General features: G+C 45.0%; 1 long non-coding RNA gene across 1 annotated transcript; it reads right to left on the bottom strand.

Annotated features, from left to right (window-relative positions):
• Positions 1 to 805: 805 nt before the first annotated feature.
• Positions 806 to 10138, bottom strand: LOC146355250 (uncharacterized). The gene is made up of 3 exons (XR_014787136.1): positions 9141 to 10138; positions 3495 to 3614; positions 806 to 1065 (listed from the first exon to the last, which is right to left on the bottom strand). It is a non-coding gene; the product is annotated as an uncharacterized LOC146355250 (long non-coding RNA).
• Positions 10139 to 10578: the final 440 nt, after the last annotated feature.

Raw genomic sequence — 10578 nt, 5'->3', positions numbered from 1 at the left:
ATAAGCCTAACCAATTCCTGAATGACAAAAAACCTGATTATATGAATGAACTCACTGTATAGGGTTTAAAAAAAAAAAACCTGGTGAAGACAGGAAGGTAATATTGGAAGGATATTAAGCTGCCTTCTGTTGGAACTAATTATTATTTTAATATCTCTTACAGGCCAAACTCAATGCCATGTGGAGGGCATGTTACCTATCCCTGTTGGAGGACATTATAGTGTTAAATTTCTCTCTGTGGGTGTACATGCATGCGCGCGCGCACACGCACACACACACCTCAGTTTCGGCCCAAAGGTTAATAGTTTGGAGGCCAAAAGTTTTGTTAGAGTATAGAGGTCAAGAGGTCTGCTTAGGAAGCCAAGAGCTTTTAAAGTTTAACAGGAGGTCAAAGGAAGAGAGAAGGAGAAGTCTCAACTCAGGAAACAGAAACTTCATTTGCAAAAGTGAACAAGAAGCTACCCTCCTGATTGGTCAGAGTTGGAGAGAGAGAGATAAAAATCAGAAAAGCAGAGAAGAAGGAGAGGAGGGAGAGGGGAAGAAGCCCAGAGTCCTACAGAAAAAAAAGCCAGAGCTGCTGGATCTGGAGAAGTGATCAAGACAGCCAGATCAATGACTGTAAGATATTGCTTTTATAGGGAACCTGGATAAAATAGGGACACAATCTAGTTAGATTAGCTGGATGTATTTATCCCTGGTTGTTTTATTACCCTATTTCTCAGATGGGGTTGTTGTTCATTTTGGTGTTGTCTGTGTGTTTGTATCCTTTCAGATTTTAAAGCATTTTCTAATTGACATATTTCTTCAATAGCATTTCAACTTTATTTGAAGCTTTGTGGTTCCTTTTCATTTTGGGTTACCCACTCCAGCAGACGTAGAACCAGATGAAGTGACCTAAACTTGATATACACGTTCTAATGAACTAATTATGAGCATTGCAGTCATCTGAGTCAGAACAGCAATCGAAAGAATATTGGCGATTAAGCCCTGGATCCTCCCATTTTTTTCCACAACTCCGAGAGCTACCCTCCAAGCAGCCTCGTATTACTTTGTCTAGCTGATGTCCTGGGATGGGAGAGAGAAGAGACAGTCTTTGTTTTATTGTTATAGTTAACTGAGACATTATTCACCATTACAACTAGTGAGATGTATGCAGACAGAGAGCTTGTACAACACTAGTACTCTGTGCATGTTGAACTAACTGTCTTTTGAACCTCAGGGCTTGTCTTGTTTAGACACTGTGGAATGGTTCCGATATCATCCCCATTTGCCTGAACTGTTGCACCTTCTCCCAAGGCGAGGAGTTCACCACTTCAAATCCTAGTGTCACCCAGACCACGAATGGGTCATTTGCACAGGGCCCTGCTTATGGTGGCACTGGGACAGCGCTCTGGAGATTTTACCAGAGCCAGTTCCAAAGGCCAGATCAGCGGGCAGTTCAAAGGCCAAACACAGGGAGTTCCAGAGAAGACCTTGCACCTCAGGAAAATACAAGACAGGCTTCTGCAGGCAAGTGCACAGACAGCGATCCAGCACAGAAGTCTTTCAAGCCTGAAACATCAGAGCCCCACCGAGAGAACAGCTGCAAGCCATTAGTGCCACCTGAAGAGTGGTCTACTCATGAGTAGACCCCTGCCAATGAGTATACCTCTACTCAGGATGAGTCCTTATCCTTCCGTTGCCCCTGCACCTTTAGGTGCCTGCGCTCTCTGGGCTAGGTGGCCACTCCATGTCTGCCTCCAAGTCTGAGGTATGGAGCAAAATGTGTCTTGAGCAGATGGTAAGGTGGCCATTTCTCCCAAGGGCTCAGGACACACACACCCCAGTCGGCCTCAACAGGCACTGGGGTGCATGTGGGCTGCTCGCTGAGCAGGGGAGGGGCTCAAGCACAGTCCGGGGACCAGTAAGTGGGGGCAGTGGCTGGGCAGGGTCCCAGAGAAGCTGGATGGGGAGGGGTTTGCACATCCCTACCTGTGGAATACATAGCAGACTGGCTTTTTTCTGAGTCCCATGGATTCCATGGATTTGCAAGCCTGTTTTTTGTTGTTGTTGTTGTTGTCATTAGTTTTTTTTTTTACATTCGGGGGGATTCAAGCAATTTCATTCATTCTGTGCAATTTTTTTCTTGCAACTGCACTGTTGTGCAAGTTAACAATTGTACATTAACAAATGTGCACTTCTGCAAATGCACATTTGCAAATAAACAAAATTCTAGAACAGAAAATTCGCTTCCATCAGTGAGTGGATGACAAAATGGAAGATGCCTGACAATCCATGAAACACAGATGGAACCAATTCAACAAAATCCATACAACTCCAGGTCGTCTTCCAAACAGGATTCTTCCAGAGGGCGCATGACTCAAGAGTGTCATTAGCTGCAGGGAATTCTGGGACCAGGTCTGATTCAGATCTATGAGCCGGCTAGAGAGCTGCCTTGTGTGGCACAGCTCAAGGGACTCATGCCCAGCTGGAAGTTGCCTGTGCAAGACGGTTTTCCTGCACTCTCTCCTAGGGATGTACAACAGTCACTTACCTGGTCTCGCAGCTTGCTTCGTGGTGGGGGGGAGGCGCTTCGCTTCTCCCCCCGAAGTTCAGGCCGGGGGGGAGGCTTCCCGCCTCGCCCGGCCGAAATTCAGGCCGGGGAGAAGCGCCCTGTCTCCCCGGCCGTGAACTTCAAAAGAAAAAAAAAAAAGACCCCGTGATAGGCTACGTAATGATTTACGCAGCCTATCACGGCTAGATTTTCAAAGTCAGCCGTGATAGGCTACGTAAATCGTCACGTAGCCTATCACGGGTGACTTTGAAAAAAAGAAAAAAAAGCGCATATGCAAATGGCGGCGGCCCATGGGCGCCGCCATTTGCGTTCCTTATTTTGACATGTCTAGTCTACGTAAAGATTTACGTAGACTACGGCGAAAATAAGGGCAACACAGCGTTGCCCTTATTTTCGCCGTAGTCTACGTAAATCTTTACGTAGACTAGATGTGCCAAATAAGGAATGCTAATGGCGGCGCCCATGGGCTGCCGCCATTTGCATACACGCTTTTTTTTTTCTTTTCAAAGTCACCCATGATAGGCTACGTGATGATTTACGTAGCCTATCACAGCTGACTTTGCAGATCTAGCCGTGATAGGCTACGTTAATCGTTACGTAGCCTATCACAGGTGTTTGGTTTTTTTAATTCAGCTGTAATGGCGGCGGCGGCAGCCAGTCAAAAGACCGGCTGCCGCCCCCGCCCCCGGACGAAAGCCCGCCAAACCGCTGCTGGGACCCGTCGCCGGGAGGGACATTTGGAGGAGGTAAGTCCCATCCCGGGGGGGGGCGGAGAATTTCACCGCCGATTTCGGGGGGCCGAATGCGTTGGCGCTCGGCCCCCCAAAGTTTCGGGGAGAAATTCTCCCCCATCCCTACTCTCTCCAAAAGTGCAGCTCCATGACAAAATGTTGCGAAGAGAATGAATGCACCTAGGGAAAAGAAAAGAAAACCTCCTTACCTCGAAAGATTTTAAAAGTGAAGCAGGCATCCTCATAGGCTGTGCAGGACTTAGTTGGTGGATAGCACTCCACTCCTGGTTTCACAAGGGCACAGCGTCTGCAGGTCAAACCATCTGTTGCTAAAAAGACAGGTATCTTTTATTCTAATGGCTCTCTGCACACATATCAGTCTCTTTAAATTGGCCACACGGCAGTACTCTTGGGCTATTGCTGGGGTGGGACACACAACCTATGTAAGATATGGGGAATATGTACTATATAGACATGCGCGTGCACACACACACGCACACACACACACATAGACTGGTAATTTTACTAACTACTGTTATTGGTAAGCCTACCTTAAGGAGGTGGTTTCCCTTCCTCCAACACTGTGTCCCCAAACCCAAACCAATATTTTAGTATATCCTATCATTAACATTGATTTCTGTAGCAGCAATTCAGTTATTTACAATAAAATGTACTTCTGTGCTAGTCCTTTTCCCTGGAATTGACATTGTTCATCCTGACAATGCTATTGCTAGCCCATTGCATTCCAGCATTTTCCCTATAGTAATGCCAGCTTTTTTTTCTTTGAGACTTGACTTGTGGTGGTCATTTCACTTTGAATGGAGTTGTAATGCAAGTGTGCCCAGTATGGTCTTGCAAGGCACTATGAATGTACTGGAATGTTGCCTTTTTCTATAATTTGTTTGTAAAAGTCCTTTCTGTTATGCAAAAGTGAAAGCACAACAATCACAAAAGCCATCTCTCTGTATTAAATGGAACCACATCCATCGGGCAAGGGGTGAGATTAACAAAGGGACATGGAAAGGCAAAATCCTGTATATTGGATCTGTGCCTCAGGCAACTGGTAGTGCCGTGAACATAAGAAGAGCCCTGCTAGATCAGACCAAGGGTCCATCTAGTCCAGCATTCTGTTCATGCAGTGGCCAACCAGCTGCCCACAGGAAACCTATTAACAAGACATGAATGCAACAGCACCCTCCTGCCCATGTTCCCCAGCAACTGGTGCACATTGGCATACTGCCTCTGATGCTGGAGGTAGCATATATCCATCAGGGCTAGTAGCCACTGAAAACCTTCTCCTCCATGGATTTCTCTAACCCCTTTTTGAAGCCATCCAAATGGGTGGCTGTGAAGGTTTGAGGCCTACAGAAACAAAGGGGGGGGGGAGGTCATGCTTAGAGGACTGGAGTTTTCTGTTGGGAGGGGGTAACCATGAGAGGAGTAGTTTCATTTCTCTGGTTAAGTTCCTATTTCAATTCCCCTGGTGACATTTCTTCAGATTTGAAGCAGTACTTTCAGTTTGGGGGGAGGAGGGTATAAAAAGAGTGTCAGAAAGACCAGAGCAGCAGCAGCAGCAGCAGAAAGAACAGCAGAGAGAGGCAGCCAGAGCCTGAAGAAGAGTCTGAAGAAAGAGCAGGAAGAAGCAGCCTAGAAAAGTCTAAGGATAGTTAGGGTAAAGGAACTTGCATTTTGCAAATTTTCTTTTCTTTTCATGCCTTTTGTATCACTCAACGCTATTGTGTAAATACTTTTAGTTGTAATTTGTTTGCTTTAAATCTACTAGTGTAGCAGAAATCAGAGTCAGAGAGACCACGGAGTAAAGAAAAATGAGTATTCTTTATTTAACGCGCGGGCTTAAGGCTGGAATCTTTTCCAAAGAGCCAGAAGCCCCGAGGCATAGCCACACATTACTTTTATAGAGATGATGACACACAAGCGACCCTTTCTCCCACTCCCTCTCCTGTGGTTTTACAGTTGGTATAGTTGTTTATAGTACAGGAAATGGGCCATAGGACATTCTATCTTGAGAACAAGGATACAGTCTTGCAGTAAGCAAAAAGGCAAAATCATGACTGTGTTGTGCAATTCGGCTTGCTGACAGGGGAAGTCTCTACATTGCTGTTCCTGCCAAACTATGCTAGCTCAGCAAGAACATGAGACCACTTAGTCTGACCCCCGACATGGCTGCTACATTCCCCCCTTAAATGCATAATTTTATTACAATTATAGCATTTCATTACACATCTCGGTTGGCAAGGCATAACACAGGATTTTTATGGCAACTTTCTTATGTAATATCTTGTTGAGCTATTAAAGCATAGCGGGCGGCTGTTTTTGTGGCTGAGGCAATAAACAGATTGTTTAAGCAACGCATAAACCAGGGGATGCAGAGGCATAACAGTACCCCTACCACTGCTACTGGTAAAATCAGAACAAATAATGCTTTGAGCCAGCTGAGATCTGGAAGCCAAGAGGTCAACCAGTCGAGCCAATTATGTTGCTCTATTTTGATGTCAGCAACTATTTGGTGCAGTTTGTTGATCTGTTCATCTACAGCATTGCCATTATCAGTTAAGTTAAAGCAACAGAGCTTTTGGTGTGTCTCACAACCCAAATGATGAAGAAGGAAGAGGTAATCTATACTGGCTCTATTTTCTAGAACCGCACCTCTTAGATCACGCAACTCTTTATTTAACAATGACAATGCTCGTGAGGTGGCATTTATGCTTTTGGCTAAGCTGCAAGCTAACCGGTTGATCTCCAGACCATCAGCCAAGGCTAAACCTGGAACCCCAACCAGTGACATTGCTGAGGCCAATTTTTCTGAGTCAGAATATAACTGCACATGACTATTACAATTTTTAGTTAGTTGGAGTGCTCGAGGCTGCCGTCGACGGATTTTCTCGGGCCACAGGGGAAGAATTGGCACCAGGAGGCTGAGGCAACATGGGTGGTTATTAGACAAGTTGGCAGGAATGAATGACCAAGTGCGGGAACTACATGTCTAAAACCATCCATGAGGCAAAAGTATGTGGGCATCATTAAAAGATATGTTTTGAATTTTATTACAGTGGAAGGGGGCCAGGGATAGCTTTATATTTTCTGGAAAATTTTTGACAATTAAGCATTCGTGCACACGTAGTATTTGTTTCAGCAACGATGGGGGTGCATAGAGTGAACTCTGTAGGGGGTAGGATCTTTGCAACCACGCCCCAATTAGCATTTTGGGAATAAGTTAAACTTACACCATAAACTCTTAACATGGTATCTTTTTGAATTTTCCCAGGATGTCTACAGACAGGTATTAGGCAAGAGCTAATAAGCCTGTTTGCAGGTATATCTTTTGGTAAACAAAAATACTTTATCCCAGTGATGTTAGCTAAGTGAAGCCAGTAATTATCAGCAAATTGCTGGGACAAACTACCTTCTCCAGGGGCAGGCCCCCCTTTTTGCACCTTATTAAGGAAACACAATGCAACACTACTAACACTACAACACTCATGTTTGATCTTCTTTGGGATCTGACCGTACGCCGGGCAGCTATTCACCTGGCAAGCTGCAGTAGGGTCTAGTCCCCTTCTTCAATTCTCCAGTTGCAGGTCTGACCGTATGCAGGGTGTGTCCACAGTAAGGTCTAGCCTGAGTCTTCTTACTGCTTTTTCAGAATGATTTTTAAAGGATTTTTAGGATGTCTGTTTACAGTCCATTCCCCTCCTTTCGCTCTCTTGACTCGTGTTTAATGTACACGAGTTCATAGCTGTGGGGGTGGAAAGTATAACAGTTTTTGGTCCTCTCCATCTGGGAGTCAAAGGGTCATTTTTCCCTCTTTAACTCATACTTTATCTCCTGGTTGGAAAGGATGAATCTCTGTAATGGGAATTGGGGCTTATTTTCTAAGACAAAGCGACGCTGGGCTTGAAGAACTTTGCCCAGTGTTTGGACTCCTTGTTTAAGGCTAACGTTTGCTTGCTCTTGATGCTGCTCCAGTGTCAATTATGAAGTCAGTGTCATGGCCCCTCACAGTGGCAGTGACTAGGGGCTTCCCAGGGCTGAGATTAAGGGGGCCCGGTCTGTCTTATTTAAGACTTTTGGCTTTAGCCACTTTAATGAAGGGGGCTTCTTTATACATTTTTATAGACCCCTGCTTTCCAGTTTGGTTGCTAACTAAGCTGTCTCCTCCCTCGCCCGTTCTGGCCCCTTTGGTTTTCTCTTTCATGTATTTGATTTATTTCATTTGGGCATTTACGCCACCAATGTCCATCTTGTCCGCACTGGGCACACTGTTTTTTTTCTTAAGAATCTTCTGCCTCTGCCGGGTCTTTTTCATTTCTTCGTCTACGTTTTCTTGGGCCTCTGGGTCGAGGGGGCATACTGGCAATAGGCATTTAAAAGATGCTCCAAGTACGCTCTGGGGGCTTCGGTAGCACCTTGCAGCACTTTAGACACTTTGGTTATATTAACTGACTTTTTCATACTTGCTGTCATGGCTTCTAACAGCAGGGTTTGATACTGGGTGAGGCGCTTTAGCCCCGCTTGTGTGTTGGGAGAGAGAAACCTCTCTCCCTCTCTTGCTTTTTCTCTCTTTTGCTGATCTGCCTGTATTGCAGATCATGTTTCAAACTTTTTATATAAAACTTTCCGCTCTATGCACCAGCCTTGTCTTTTTGCAAGTTAAACTCACTTACTTAAACTTTTCTGCCCTACACTAGTCTCAATGACACACATTTGGGATAGGCTGTTCTTCTCTTTCTAGTTACATTTTTTTTTTATCTTAAAGAACTATTACATTATTGTGGCTACTTTATCCCAGGTAATAAGCTTCAGGCACAATCAGCTGCTTTTAATTTACCCTGGGGGCAGCTATGGCCACGCTTCTTTTCTACAAATGTTTTCTCTCTTTGCTTCTTGCCTCCTTTTTCTTCTTCTTTTTTCTTCTCTGTCTTCTACTTTCTCTATTCCTTCTTTTCTACTTGCCTTTGTCTTTCTCCTTGTCATCCATTGGGAACCACACTTAGTATTATTTGGAGTTGCAACTAACACTAATCTGCAAATATCACATATATTTTATGATATTTAAGAAATCATAAAATATACACAACAAACTTTCTGCAATTTAACACAATGAATGGAAAACACTTTTTGCATGGTAAGGCATGATGGAGCAGATCCAGCAATTATACTGCTCTTCTGGCTGAAAGCTCAGGGCCCATTAAAATCAAGGGACGGGCATACTCACACACGCAAAGAGTTTTAGGTCACCATTTTTGCATCGGCAACTCTATGCTGCATGAGTTCTGGCAGAAGGAAATCTAAAAGTTATAGATCAAACTTAGCCTGCTGTACACTGAGCTGACTACAAACACAGACACATGGTCTACAGCAATGAGAGTTCAAGTTTATGAGAAGCTTCACAGCACTGTCCATGGAAAGTCTTTGACAATTCAAAATTTTAGTCCATGTGCAGAGTGTCTCTAAAAAGCCCAGATGATGGAGCCAAACAGAGAAGGCTCTGGGCAATGAAGATGAGATGTTTCCAGCAACGGCTCCCCACTTTTGCATCAGTTTAAAAAAGGGGAAGTGTGGCCCTACACCCCTTCTGACAGACAAGGGCCTTTAACTTTTTAGCAAGGCCTCTGTCTAAACAGAACGGCACAGCTCAGCTCTCTAGCCGTGACACTTTAACCTGGGCAACTCCTCTGTAAATTTTATTTTACTTCCGTCAGGTTCTCACAGACATCTTTTCTAGCTTCTCTGCCTGCCAAGGCCAGACCAGCTAGGGAGTTGGGTGACTCCCCCTGGCTCTGAGAACGCTGATGGAGATAAGCTCATACAGACTTTGACATTTTAAAACTTACTCTTTTTTCTCTTTCCTTTAATCTGGTACACGAAAGCAAAGTGCTGAAACTCAGGACACTGGGGGGGGGGTGATGGGCATCGCCTTATACTTGCATTTTTTTCAGGCAGCCATTAATCTTCGGGGAGGCGGTGGGGTGATTTGCAGGACTTCAAAGGCAAGCTTCCCAGTTTGTTTGTATTTGTAAATCCCAAGCTTAAAACAGGACAGGATGAGGTACAGGGCAGCCAAATCTTTGCTTTGGCACGGGCAACAAATAACTCAGGTTAGCTTTCTTCGCTGGGGTCTCAAACAGGAAAACAGTCTTAATTTAAAGTTGTAACATCACTGACAGCGTCAGCCAGCCAGCTACACAGATTTCACTGTTTTTCAAGACAGTTACTCCAATATCTTCTTTTCTTCTCAATCAGGTTGGGTCTCCCAGCTTACACAGTTTATTGCAGCTTCCAGGAGCATGGTAGTAGCGTAATTTTGGCTTGGCCAGGAACATGCTGTCTGGTTTCTCGGTCTCTTCAGCACACACACTCAGGCAGTGTAACACTGGACACTCAAATCAGTGAGATTTCTTCATTGCAGGGAATCCCACGGCAAAAGCTTAATGGTTACGCTCTTCAGAAATCATATAGCTGATGGTCTACAGGCTCTATGAAATTCTAGGACAGTTCAAAGCTAAACACGGCTACCTTGACAGAGATCTTCATCATGGTCTCTCTGCTTCATTCTGCCTTGGGACCGTCCTATGGGCATAGCACACTTTCCACTCGAAGAGGGGTCTAGCCTGTGCCCTGGGGGCTGATTCTTCACCTTTATTTCATTTTGCGCCTTCATCTTCTGGGTCTTCATTTTCAGTTTCCATTTCTTAGGGATTTCATCTCAATTAGGCGAGGTGATGATGTGGCACAACTCAGAACATTGTGGGCAATTCTCCTGCTGCCCTCCCGGCGCACTAGGCTAATGGTTACTTCTTCAGCCTCACACTCCCACGCTTCGTCAAAAGTCAGGCTGTCTTGCAACATTTCTCTGATTAACAGCCTCAGATCTTGTTCTTTTTTTTTTCTCTCAGCTCGACCTTGAGCTTTTTTGCTATTTCCTCTCTCTATTCTGAATCCTTTTTAAAAAATCTTTTTCCTTTTTTTTTTTTAACATACATCTCAAGGGGGTGCAAGTCTTGCTTCCCCCACCTCCCATAGCCTCTCTCCTAAGATAAAGACAGACACAAGGAGGGAAAGGGGATTGGTCAGTGAGTAAGGGGTCTCACTGGCCGACACAAAAGGAATTTCACACCACGCACTTTGCTACTGGCCTGGGCACCCGGACGGTCAACGGTATGCATCAGAAACTGCAGTAGCCACTCACACCATCATCAATCTCTCCACTGCATCCATATGTCCCTGCCACCCACTTTTCCCACTTTTCACCAGAGCGGAAAGCGGCTTCCC

Source organism: Heloderma suspectum, chromosome 2 (assembly GCF_057233095.1).
Source record: "Heloderma suspectum isolate Gila_16-S chromosome 2, 16-S_ref, whole genome shotgun sequence".
NCBI lineage: Eukaryota > Metazoa > Chordata > Lepidosauria > Squamata > Helodermatidae > Heloderma > Heloderma suspectum.
The sequence above is the reverse complement of the archived record's forward strand: the minus strand, read 5'-3'. Positions and strand labels throughout refer to the sequence as shown.